General features: G+C 44.8%; 1 protein-coding gene across 2 annotated transcripts in view; it reads left to right on the forward strand.

Moving 5' to 3' along the window:
- The window catches only part of NADK (NAD kinase), a 214807-nt gene that overhangs the window by 21464 nt on the left and 179755 nt on the right, over positions 1-13588 (forward strand). Inside the window, exon 1 of one of the 2 annotated variants that reach the window (XM_082274345.1) lies at positions 7204-7328. The exons of the other annotated variant lie outside the window; for it this stretch is intronic. The gene's annotated coding sequence lies outside the window, so the exon portion shown is untranslated. Of the gene's footprint in view, positions 1-7203; positions 7329-13588 lie in introns of those variants that run through there. 2 annotated transcript variants of the gene reach the window in all.

A 13588-nucleotide genomic window follows, 5' to 3' on the forward strand; every position in this document is an offset into this window, starting at 1 on the left:
GGCAATCTACGGTGGGCAGAACGCTTCATTCTGGCCCTCTCCGCTGTACACATAGTAGAAAACTGGCAGGCGGATTATCTGTCGGCAGGCGTTAGCCCAAGGGGAGTAGTCCCTTCACCCGGATGTATTTCATCAGATATGTCTCCGGTGGGGCACCCCCGAGGTGGATCTGTTGGCGTCCCGGCTCAACAGAAAAGTTCTGAGGTTCGTGGCACGGTCAGAGGATCCTCTGGGGGACGCAACAGATGCTCTGGCAGCCCTGTGTGGCCAGTATTGTCTGATCTACGGTTTCCCTCATCAAGCTTCTGCCGAGGCTCTTGTGGGGGATTGAGGCAGGAGGGATTCCAGTCATTCTAGTGGCCCTGGACCAGACTTGTATAAAGTACTCGAAATTTCTACTTGAGTAAAAGTACAAGTGCTCGATCAAAAAGTGACTTGAGTAGAAGTGGAAGTGCTCACAGAAAAAGTTACTTAAGTAGAAGTACTAAAGTATTCAACATTTTTTTTACTTAAGTATTGCAAGTAGTTTTTTCAAAAAATTTGCTACTTAAGTACTAAAAGTAAAAAGTACCAGTAGTTTTGAAAAAAAATTTCTACTCAAGTACTGAAAGTAGAAGTACAAGTACTGTGTTATGTAGTTATTAAAGAAAGAAGTCAGAAGTTTGAACATCATATTGTTTTTTATTATTTCAAATGATTTATTCAAATAATTAACCTGTGTTTTGTTAGTAGTTTCTTGATGCACTTTAAGCGCTGTAGCACCATTTATTTGTTTGTTTCATATTTTCTTTTTATTGGAAAGATTTGGTATAGCAGCTTTTATTATACACAGCCTTTATTTTCGTATGCGCTGATTTACAAATGACATTATACACATTTTTTTGAGCTTTATGCAACCTGCCATCTACTGTTCTGGCAATGGTAATTTTTTTAAAAGTAACGAGTAACTATGCAGCACAAAAAAAAATACTTGAGTAGAAGTATCGAAATCATCGAAAAAATGTAGTGAAGTAAAAGTAGAAGTAGGAGAAAAAAATTCTACTCTAGGAAAGTACAGATACCGCATTTCGGTACTTAAGTACAGTACTTAAGTAGTTCTACTTCGTTACTATACATCTCTGCCCTGGACTGGCCTCGCTGGTCTTGGTACGCTGACCTAGACCTAGTGCTGCTGTTGACGTCCTTTGGAGACTGCCTCTCAGGGAGGATCGGTTGTCCCAAGAGCCAAACTTCCATCCTGCTTTACAGTCGCTGGCTTTGACGGCTTAACTGTTGAAAGCCAGTTGCTGAAGGATGGAGGTTTGCCTGGGTTAGTGATTCTGCCACTGCTGAAAGCTAGGAAGTCTTCCTCCTGGGAAGATCTACTATCGAACGTGGAAAGCGTACATTTCGTGGTGTGAGTCGATTGGTGTTCACCCTCGCTCTTTTTCGATGGCTTGGGTCTTGACCTTCCTTCAACGGGGGGTTGAGCAGAAATTGGCCTTGAATACCATCAAGGGCCAGGTGTCGGCCTTGCCGGTCTTCTTTCAATGACCCCTGGCCACGCACTCCCTGGTGCGTGCCTTTTTCAAAGGGGTTCGACATTTGACTCCACCGGTGCGGTCTTCTCTACCGCCCTGGGATCTGAACTTGGTGCTTTCGGTTCTCCAGAAGCCTCCCTTTGAAAAATTTCGGGAGATTCCCCTGCATACGCTGTCCCAGAAGGTGGCCTTTTTGGTGGCTATCAACTCTGCTTGCAGGACGTCAGAATTGGCAGCGTTATCTTGTTGTACCCCTTACTTGGTGGTTCTTTGCCCCTGTCCATTGTTCCTTTCTAAAGTTCATTTGAATGAAGACATTGTGTTGCCTTCCCTGTGACCCAAGCCTAAACATCCTAAGGCAATTGCATTGCATGCCCTGGATGTGGTTCGGGTGTACCTGGCAGCTACGGACTCTTTCCGGAAATTGGACTCACTATTTGTGCTCATGGATGTGCCAAAAAAAAGGACTGTCCGCTTCTTCTGCGACCATTTCGAGATCGATCAGAGAGATGGTGACTCAGGCCTATTCGAATCAAGGGTCAGGTTCCTCCTTTTCATTTCAAGGCGCACTCTACTCGGGTGCTTAGCGCTTCTTGGGCCTTCTGTCAGGCGTCTCTCAGGTTTGCAAGGCGGCTACTTTGTGGCCGATGCACACTTTCACTAAATTTTATAGTGGATGTGTTGGCATCTGCGGATGCTTCCTTTGGCCGCAAGGTTTTGCAGGCTGCTGTTTAGAGGGTCTGTTCCCTCTTTACGGGTGTATTGTTCAGGTGGGCTCCAGTTGTTTTTGTTGAGCTCCAGTTACCTGGTTAGCTAATGGTTAGCCTTGGAACTTTTTGCTGTTCCCATCCCTCATGTTGCCTGCTGCCTTGGGGCGTCCCAGTGGTCAAGAATCCTATGGAGCTTAGTCCATCAATGAACAAAAGAGAAAATGGGATTTTTGATTTACCATAAAATCCATTTTGCTGCGTGCGTTGACGGACACAGCACCCACCCCTCTATGAAGTTATAATACTTTTGACACTGCTTGTAACAAAACTGAGTACCTATAGCAGAGTGGGGGAGTATAACTCCTGGGACAGCCCATAGGTGTAGCCAAGTTTTTTTTTTTTTTCCTGCCTAGTGTCCTACTCCTGTAGGGTGCAGTATGACCCAATGGTCAAGAATCCAAAGGAGCTGTGTCAGTCAATGAACACAAAAAAATGTATTTTACGGGAAGTCAAAAATTACATTATTTTAACCCCAAGGAGTAAAAAGATAAATATGCACTTACAATGTGAATAGACATGAAACCAGGAACACTGCTGTGCCCTCCAGCGCGTTTTCCAAAAGAAGCGGAACCGACTTGTGTGTTTCGTCACAGATGTGCGATGTCCTCCTGAGGAGTGGATGAGTGCAGTGTGTGGTGGAGTGGTTCACGAACGGTTGGAGCATGTGTGGCCAGGATTAAGTGCACACAAAAGGAATATGTGGACTCTAATATAAAGTAGCTGCTAGCGATAATTGCAAGTAAATACCCTGCAGGCTTGTTGTACCCTAGTTAAGCAATCAACTTGGTACATTCAGCCTGCCAATACACAGTTCGAATCTCGGCAGGTTCAGCAGGTACAGGCTTAAATAGCATTTTGGTTTGTGGTGCTCAGATGCTATGTAGTTCCACTTTAAGATGCTTTGGTACTGCTGTTGTTTTCTTTTACAGCTATGTAAAGTACAGCTGCAAGAAAAGGTATGTGAAACGCTTTGGATTGATATGGATTTCTGCACAAATTGGTCATAAAATGTGATCTGATCATCTAAGTCAGTGGTCCTCAACCCTGGCCCTCAGGGCCCACTAACAGGCCAGGTTTGCAAGATAACTGATATACATCCCAGGTGATATAATTTGCTGCGCAGTGATTGCAGTACTCTAGTCTGCATCTCTCCAAGGTAATACTTAAAATCTGGCCTGTTAGTGGGCCCTGAGGACCGGCGTTGAGGACCACTGATCTAAGTCACAACAATAGATAATCACAGTCTGCTTAAACTAATAACACACAAAGAATGAAATGTTGCCATGTTTTTATTGAACACACCATGTAAACATTCACAGTGCAGGAAAGAGTATGTGAACCCCTAGACTAATGAAATCTCCAAGAGCTATTTGGAGTGAGATATCAGCCAACTGGAGTCAAATTAATGAGATGAGATTGGAGGTGTTGGTTACAGCTGCCCTGCCCTATAAAAAACCCACAAGAAGCGTTGCCTGATGTGAATGATGCCTCGCACAAAAGAGCTCTCGGAAGACCTACGATTTAAGAATTGTTGACTTGCATAAAGCTGGAAAGGGTTATAAAAGTGTCTCCAAAAGCCTTGCTGTTCACTAGTCCACGGTAAGACAAATTGTCTATTAACCACTTAAGCCCCGGAGGATTTTCCTGCTAAAAGACCAGGGGGTATTTTGCGATTCGGCACTGCGTGACTTTAACGGACAATTGCGCGGTCGTGCAACGCTGTACCTAAACGAATTTGACGTCCTTTTTTTCCCACAAACAGAGCTTTCTTTTGGTGGTATTTGATCACCTGTGCGATTTTTTGATCACGCGCTATAAACAAAAAAAGAGCGACAATTTTGCAAAAATAACAATATTTTTCAAATTTTTTTATATGAAATTCCCCAAAAAAAAATGTAAAAATCAAAATTTTTTAACATTTTTGGCCAATTTGTTTTATCCTACCTATGTTTGGTAAAAAAAATCGCAAAAAGCGTATTTTGATTGGTTTGCGCAAAAGTTATCGCGTTTACTAACAAAGGGAAAGATTTTTGTCATTTTTGTTGTGTTTTTTTTTTTAACGCGTAATGGCGGCGATCTGCGATTTTTTTTTTTTGCGGTACTGCGACATTGCGGCGGACAGATCGGACCCTTGACTGACATTTTTGACACTTTTGGGGTTACCAGTGACATTACTACAGTAATCAGTGCTATACATATGCACTGTTACTGTAAAAATACACTGGCAGTGAAGGGGTTAACTTTATTTGGGAGGGAGGGGCTGTGTGTGTCCCTAGGGGCGTGATTCTTACTGTGATTGGCTGTGGCTCTAGCTGTAAGGACACTGATCAACGGATCTACATACTAGATCCGTGTAATCAGTGTCTTTACAGCGAGGAGAATGACAGGCAGCTTGTTTACACAAGCTGCCTGACATTCTCCCTCTCCCCCGCCGATCGCCGAGTGGCCGGCGGACATCGGGTCCACTGGTCACACGCGCGGGGGGGTGCGTGACCGCGCGTGAGCGGGAGCGCGCCTCCGCGGGCGCGCGCTCGCTCCCCAGACCCTCCCAGGCTAGTGACGTTAATTAACGTCACTCTGCCTGGCAGGGGCTGACCGCCGCAGTAAATCTACTTGCGGCGGTCGGCAAGCAGTTAATGGAGAAAGTTCAGCACTGCTGCTACTCTCCCTAGGAGTGGCCGTCCTGTAAAGATGACTACAAGAGCACAGCACAGACTGCTCAGTGAGGTGAAGAATAATCCTAGAGTGTCAGCTAAAGACTTACAAAAGTCACTGGCAAATGCTAACATCCCTGTTAGTGAATCTACAATACGTAAAACGCTAAACAAGAACGGATTTCATGGGAGGATACCATTGCTGCATGTTTACAGTTTGCACAAGAGCACCTGGATGTTCCACAGCAGTACTGGCAAAATATTCTGTGGACAGATGAAACCAAAGTTGAGTTGTTTGGAAGAAACACACAACACTATGTGTGGTGAAAAAGAGGCACAGCACACCAACATCAAAACCTCATTCCAACTGTGAAGTATGGTGGTGGGGGCATCATGGTTTGGGGCTGCTTTGCTGTGTCAGGGCCTGGACGGATTGCTATCATCGAAGGAAAAATGAATTCCCAAGTTTATCAAGACATTTTTCAGGAGAACTTAAGGCCATCTGTCTACCAGCTGAAGCTCAACAGAAGATGGGTGTTGCAACAGGACAATGACCCAAAGCATAAAAGTAAATCCACAACAGAATGGCTTAAACAGAAGAAAATACGCCTTCTGAAGTGGCCCAGTCAGTGTCCTGACCTCAACCCGATTGAGATGCTGTGGCATGACCTCAAGAAAGCGATTCACACCAGACATCCCAAGAATATTGCTGAACTGAAACAGTTCTGTAAAGAGGAATGGTCAAGAATTACTCCTGACCGTTGTGCACGTCTGAGCTGCAACTACAGGAAACGTTTGGTTGAAGTTATTGCTGCCAAAGGAGGTTCAACCAGTTATTAAATTCAAGGGTTCACATACTTTTTCCACCTGCACTGTGAATATTTACATGGTGTGTTCAATAAAAACATGGTAACATTTCATTCTTTGTGTGTTATTAGTTTAAGCAGACTGATTGTCTATTGTTGTGACTTAGATGATGATCAGATCACATTTTATGACAAATTTGTGCAGAAATCCATTTCATTCCAAAGGGTTCACATACTTTTTCTTGCGGCTGTATTAGTAAGTTGGTTATGTGTAGGCTCCATTCACCACTAGGTGATACCGCGCATGATTCCATTTCCCAGCAAAACGCGGGACGCGATTGCGATGCCATTACAGCTTAATGGCACCACAATTTTAAAAAGAAAAGGTACAGAGGGCGCACCAGCCTAGCTAGCGCATTATCTTTAAAACAATTTATTTAAATAAGACAATATACACATCATACTCACAAAGTAAGAGCCCGTTCACACTGGGGCGACCTGTCAGGCGACCTGGTCGCCTGACAGGTCGCCGTAGGTCGCCTTCCATAGAGAAGCTGTGGACCCATTCTAATAGGAGCGACACAAGTCGCTCCGACTTAGAAAAAGGGTCCGGAGCTTCTTTGGGGCGACCCGGAGCGACCTGCATAGACTTCAATGATATGCCATATGCGATACGCAAGGGGTGTCAATTAAAAGTTAACGACACCCCCAGTGACGATCTCATATCGCAGTGTGATCTGTAAGTTCGCACAGAATCGGATCGCACTAGTGTGAACCATTATGCGATCCAATTCTGCTGCGGATAAAAAAAAAAGGGTCAGGTGCGTGTTTAGTGCGGATGCGGTGCAAATTCAGCCATACAAAGTGTATGGCTGAAATTTGCACCGCACATGAGATCGCATGTAATTTAGGAGCAGTGCACTCCAAATTACATGTGATCTCCGTGATCGCACTAATGTGAACCCGGAGCTCAGTGTTGTCACATGAAAAGATATAATAAAATATTTACAAAACTGTGAGGGGTGTACTCACTTTTGTGAGATATTGTATATACATCACTGTTTATGTATGACGGGGTTTTAGATCTATACTGTGTGTGTGCTAGTAAATTGCTTTAGTTCTTACAGTATATGCTAGTACAAGAGCAGTGAAGCTGAACATTGATACCACTGGGCTACTGTTTGAATGAGAAGTATGGTCGCTTACGTTTGCAGCAGTTCCGTGTATTTTGCATCATGATAGATGCCCTTTATGTCAGAAAGATTCTCTTTTATTCATTGTCTGGGTGCATTTGATCTCCACGATCTATATTCATAAGAACGGTCAGCTGTGTTTGAATTCAGGCTGTGACGTTTTGTGGGGTGACTTTTTCTTTTTTTCCTCTGTTGAGTGGTAACTATCTGGTGTGGTTAACCATTGACAGCTTTCATGTGTGTGACCAAAGTGTCACTGCAGAGTACCTTGGCCAGGCAACTTTCATTCTCAAAGTGGATCTAGACAGATGTTTTACACTTTGGGAGCTTTAAGGAGTATGAAATGGATTCTATTCATTTACACTGCAGATACTCATGGGTAAAGGTAATAATATATCATTTTTCTTTCGATTCTATTGCCTGTTTATACATAGTTACATAGTTACATAGTTACATAGTTAGTCATTCTGGATAAATGTTATTGTTCCTGCCTTAATGCAGAACAGCTAGTTTTACTAGAGGTTCACTCTGATGAACCACACAGTGACCACACTTACTATGATAGCACTTGATTGAGTAAAATTAGACTTTTTTTTTTTTTTTTTTTAAGTTCGGGTACTTAGACTTGGATAAGAATATCTCTGTGTTGGATAAGAATATCTCTGTGTTGTACAAGTTTATAACTTTCACAGGAAAGCTACTGCTAGAATTGCATCTTCTGATACTGCCATCTGCATAGCAGTAACTAATTTTGATGCCACTTTGCGGCACATTTACAGCTTTTGTTATCAGTATGTTAAATGTAGCATTGCAAGCTTTAAGAAATATACATATGGGGAGCCATTGCACCAGAATAAGAATAATAGCAGTTTTTTTCATTTTTATTCCTGTGCTACTTTTAACCACTTTACCACCGGAGGATTTTGCTGTCTTACGTCCAGGCCACTTTTTGCGATTCGGCGCTGTGCGACTTTAACTGACAATTGTGCGGTCGTGCGACGCCGTACCCAAACGAAATTTACGTCCTTTTTTTCCCACAAACAGCTTTCTTTTGGTGGTATTTGATCACCTGTGCGCTTTTTACTTTTTGCGCTATAAACAAAAAAAGAGCGTTTATTTTGAAAAAATAACAATATTTTTAACATTTTTTTATATGAAATTCCCCCCCAAAAAAATGTAAAAATCAAATTTTTTTAAAATTTTTGGCCAATTTGTTTTCTACTACCTATGTTTGGTAAAAAAAATCACGATAAGCGTATTTTGATTGGTTTGCGCAAAAGTTATTGCGTTTACTAACTACGGGAAAGATTTCTGTCATTTTTGGTGTTTTTTTTTTTAACGCGTAATGGCGGCGATCTGCAATTTTTTTTTTTTGCGGGACTGCGACATTGCGGCGGACAGATCGGACCCTTGACTGACATTTTTGACACTTTTGGGGGTACCAGTGACATTACTGCAGTAATCAGTGCTATAAATATGCACTGTTACTGTAAAAATGACACTGGCAGTGAAGGGGTTAATTTTATTGGAGAGGGAGGGGTTAATGTATGCCTGGTGCTTACTGACGTGTGGGGGGGGAGGTGACTATGTGACAGAAGGAAAGATCGGATGTTCAGCTATGCTGAACACTCCGATCTGTCAGTCCCTGTCACTTAGGAGATCCGCCCGCTCTGTTTACACAGGCGGGCGGATCTCCTCACTCGATTCCCCGACGATCGGGGCAGAGCAGCGGCGATCGCCGCTGCTCCTCCCCTGGCCCGACTCCCTCTGTGACTGAAAACAGCGGGAGCGCCGCCTACAGGGGGAGGAGTCCAGCGACGTAGGTCTACGTCGCTGGACGGGAACGAGCCACTGTGCCGCAGTAGCATCACAGTGGCTGGAGTTAAAGTGGTTAAAGCTGCAGTTGGGGAATTTTTTTTTTATAATTGAAGAAAGTACCCTAGCTTTGTTGTTGAGGCACTGCTTCAAGTCAGTGGCTTTCACTGTAATGCACGCCAATAAAAACTTCTGGAATTGCTGCACTTCTTGAAAAGGAGTGCAGCGATTTCCCAGAACTTTTCATTCACATGCATTTATACAGATCGGTGTAACGTTAAAAAACCCTACCTTGTGAAAATTCCCTACCCTCGTCACTTCCTTTTATATACGTAATGGAACAGCTGAGCAGCTTAGCAGTGCGCATGCTCACAGCTCCTGGAACGTCATTGAACAGCTGAGGAGCTTAGCATTGCGCATGCTCGAAGGTCCGGAGGGTAGGGAATGTTCACGGTAGAGTGTTGTAACGTTATACCGCATCAGCTGTTGCCGCAGTTACATTAAAACATCTCGGCTGCAACATAAAATCATCTCCGCTCCTACCGCTGTCACTTCCCTGATCTCGGCTACTAAATGTAAAAGCGGCGGCGGGTCTATGAAAATATAAATCACTGAGCCGAGATCTCCGTGATTTATATTTTCATACATCCGCCGCTTTTACATTTAGTAGCCGAAATCAGGGAAGTGACAGGGGTAGGAGCGGAGATGATTTTATGTTGCAGCCGAGATGTTTTAATGTAACTGCGGCAACAGCTGATGCGGTGTAACGTTATAACACACTACCGTGAAAATTCCCTACCCTCTGGACCTTTGATAATGGGCAATGCTAAGCTCCTCAGCTGTTCAATGACATAAGTGCATCGGAAGTGACGAGGGTAGGGAATTTTCACGGGTGTGGTTTTTTTCACGGAACACCGGCACCCTTGATCTTACCCTCACAAGGTCTTTCTCTTCAGCTCACCTGGAGCAGCTATTCTGAACTTTTGGCTTTTACCATGAGTTTATCAGGAATTGTTGTAGCGGCTGCATTTCCTGTTTAGGAGACTGGTCACCCCAGCCGGGTGCTCTGTTAGGGCATGTTTATTTGACATAGCCCTGAAGGCTCCCCCTTTGTGTCGATTGAGGTAGAAGATATTGAAGGTGGTTAATGGCATTACTGAAAAAGGTTCTCCTAGAGGAGTAGGGTTAAAGTGGTTTGAACACCCCTTAGCACCCCACACACACTTTCATTTAATAACATCAGCATTGTGTATATATAGCAACATAAACAGTAGTTATTTTTGACAATCCAATTACGCTTAGTTGAAAAATCTCCATTCATTTTGTGACTGCTGCCTGCCTGCTGGCCATCTCTTTCTACAACTTCCTTAATTCGCAGCATGCTTTGCAGCTTCTCCTCTGCTGTTTACTTTCAATTCCTAAGGACTATATATCCCATGGTATCTTGCTGCCTGCAAGCTGTGATTCCTATACTGATTCTGCCCCCTCAAGCTCCTCCTTCTCGGCTCCTCTGTAGTTCGGAAGGCAAACTCTGTGAAATGTGTGACACAGCAGTGCCTACACACTGGGCATAGTGAATACATGTCACAGAATTCAGGTATGTGTAAGACTCTTCACAAAGTAAGTTTTCAAACTTCAAGATTTGTCAGAATAATAGGAGTAAGTTAGAAATAATTGAAATACAATGTGGAAATTAATATATGACTTTTAAGTAATTTTAAAATCTATTTTTAATTATTTGAGGCTTTCTTCTTATATTACTGATTGATCTTGCTTTTCATTTGGACTTCCGTCTGCTCAGTGCAGCATGACTACCACAGGCCACATTGTGCCCTCCTAGTAAATAAGCCGTATATCACTTACTAGACATGGCTGGCTTCATAGTACAGTAGGTCACGTGACTGCATTTTTTCTTTACAGCTTACTTTCTTATCATTGAACCCTGGTAGGATGGAGTGGATCAGATATCTGACTAACAATGCACTCCACTGTGCATGGCTTGTAAGGGAGGGTTGGAAAAAGTTAAAGTGACAACACCAGGACATGTGATGTGCTTACGCTTAGCCCAGCTTGTGGCCACATGACCTAATAACAAAGAATTGCAATATTTCAAGAGTTTGCTCTTTAGAATTGTTTTCTGGCATTCTATGCATTAAACAAATTTTTTTTTATTATAAAAATAAGCAACATGCCTATACTTACCTGCTCTGTGCAATAGTTGTGCGCAGAACAGCCCAGATCCTCTTCTTCTGGCGTGCCCCCTACTGGCACTCCAAGCCCCTCCTCTTCATCAGGTACCCCCACAGAAAGCCGATTTCCCTGTCCATTGACACAGACAGTGGGACTCGGCCCTGCCCCCCGTGTCACTGGATTTGATTGAAAGCAGCGGGAGCTAATGGCTCCTGCTGCTATCAATCTATCCAATGAGGAGAGAGACAGCGGCTGGAGTTGCTGTGCTCGTGCACATCACTGGAACGGATGTGGCCCAGGTAAGAAAAAGAGAGGGCCTGGGGGGAGCTGCATCACAGGTTAGTTAAGGTGAAAAACCTTGAGGACAACCACTTTTAAGGTAGAAAATGTCACCTGTGCAGCAGTTTCCCCCCCCCCCCCTACCAGCCCTAATACTTGATCCCCATTGCGATCCAGCAATGTGTACAAGAGCCTTGGATCTTGGAGGTCTCTCCCTCCTCATTGGCTTAGACAGCAGCAGGAGCCAATTTTTGTCCATTACAGCCAGTGAGCCAATGAGGAGAGAGAGCGAAACAGGGCTGAGCCACAGCTCAATGTGTGAAAGGACTCCTAAAGCAGCTGCTCAGGAGTGGTCCAGCTTGGGTGCCCAAATAACAAGCTGCTTGCTCTGGAGGCACTCGGCAGGAGGGAGGGGCCAGGAGTGCAGGCAGGGATTCAAGAAGAGGAGGATCAGGGCAGCTCTGTGCAAAACCACTGCAGAGTTTGTCTTGGGGACAAGACAGGAGAGAAATTAGGAGACAAAAACACTGTTACCCTGTAACAGGAAGTGCCTGAATCAGGAGCCTCATGACAAAACCATCAGATATTTAATAAAAGCTGCAGGTTGAAAGGGTAGCACCAGTCATATATTTGCTTATTAAAAGTCAGCAGACACTCGCCTGTCCCAGGGTCCAGTCATGTGCTCACTGAAGCTTTCCTTTCTCTTTCGTCCTCTGACAGTCACCGCCCACTCATGCAGTCTTCACTACTGGGTATTGGTCTTATCCACAGGAGTAAGCTAGGCAGAAGATTTTGCTAGAAACATTCACAAAAACTTTGCATAGACACACCTACAGGGGGCTGTCCCTCTGGTCCAATACCCCCCTGCTAGCAGCATTCCCAATTCAGTTTGTCTTTTGCCTAGTTAGGAGTAGGCAGGCTTACCTTGGCTGGGGCTGCAGTCTCAGCCTTTTCTTCTTATTATTTTTTATTTCTGCAAAAGTGATTTTTCTTTACACTTATAGCTTTTTATTTGTTCCTGCGCTTAGTCAGACTTCAGAAGACTACAGCGTTTGCGGAGCTGGGAATGGCACTGGTTGTCCTGAAGTCCCTGCGGGGGCGCTATAGCGGTTCTGCCGCGGTGTGGGGGGTTTACGGGGGTCCCTCAGTCCCTTGTGATGCTTGTGCAATGTTTTGGGGGTACAGACATGTTTGTGGGGGCTGTATCAGTGTAAAACCGCAGGGCCGCCATTTCAGGTGTGGGCAGGCTGTTTTTGGCCACATGTTAGGGCAGTAGCCATTTTCTGTAATGCTTTGGCGCCCTTTCGGGCGCCATCTTTAGTGTGGGCAATGTGTTTCCTTATATGCTCGGTGGCCATTTTATCGGAGCCTCCCCCATAGACTTACATTGGCAACCATTTTCTTGTGGCTCAGACCTTTGCTCGGCCTCTAGTGATGTGACATAATTTCCTCTTTCCAAGCACACAGATCGAGCTGGCAGCGTGGGTACAGTATAGACACACTTCTGGGGGCTTTTCTGCTATTTTTTCTGGTTATATCTCTGCTGGCAGTTATCTTTCAGACTTAGTAGCACAGGCTAGTCACTCATTGCAGTGCATTGCGGTGGGAACCGCCGCTATCGCCGATTTAAAGGGCCAGCGCCATTTAATTTCTAAGTGTTTCTGATGGAGTCCCAGTATAGCAAATTCTCCCCAGCTCTGATGGAGGGTTCAGGTACTCCTGAATCCTCTGCAATAGTCTCTCTTACTGCTGCACTTATGACTTTAGCGTCCAAAGTGGATCTGTTGATGTCTGAGCGGGCTTCTAAGAAAAGGCCCAGGCTATCTCAATCTTCTGATTCGGAGCTAGATATGGTTGCCACGGACAGTGTACCCCCTGAGGGATCTCAGTCGGATGGGGAGGAGGAGGTGGAGGATTCCCCCCTCAGGGTCGGCCAGAGAACCCGCTGCAATGTCTGCGCTCATTAGCTCTGTTAGACACGCTACATTTAGAAGATGAGCCCCACCTGCCGGGTAAGCGGTCTTCTTTTGGGACCCGCAAAACCTAGAAGTCGGTTCAGGTGTTTCCCTGTCCCACTGAGTTTCACGAAACCGTGAATGAACAATGGCACAATTTAAAGCGCAATTTTGTGGTGCCTAAGCGGTTTCAGTACCGTTATCCCTTTGCGTCTCCGATGGATTTGCGCTGGACTGTGGCCCCTAAGGTGGACCACACTGTATCCAGGCTAAATAAAGCCACTCTGATGCCTGCTGAGGATTCTCCAGTGTTTAAGGACCCGGCGGATAGGCGGGTGGAGTCTCTTACCCGCCACTCCTATCTGGTGGCAGCTTCCTTGATGAAACCCGTGTTCGCCTCAGTAAT

Source organism: Pelophylax lessonae (genome assembly GCF_965119305.1).
Source record: "Pelophylax lessonae genome assembly, chromosome: 12".
Lineage (NCBI taxonomy): Eukaryota > Metazoa > Chordata > Amphibia > Anura > Ranidae > Pelophylax > Pelophylax lessonae.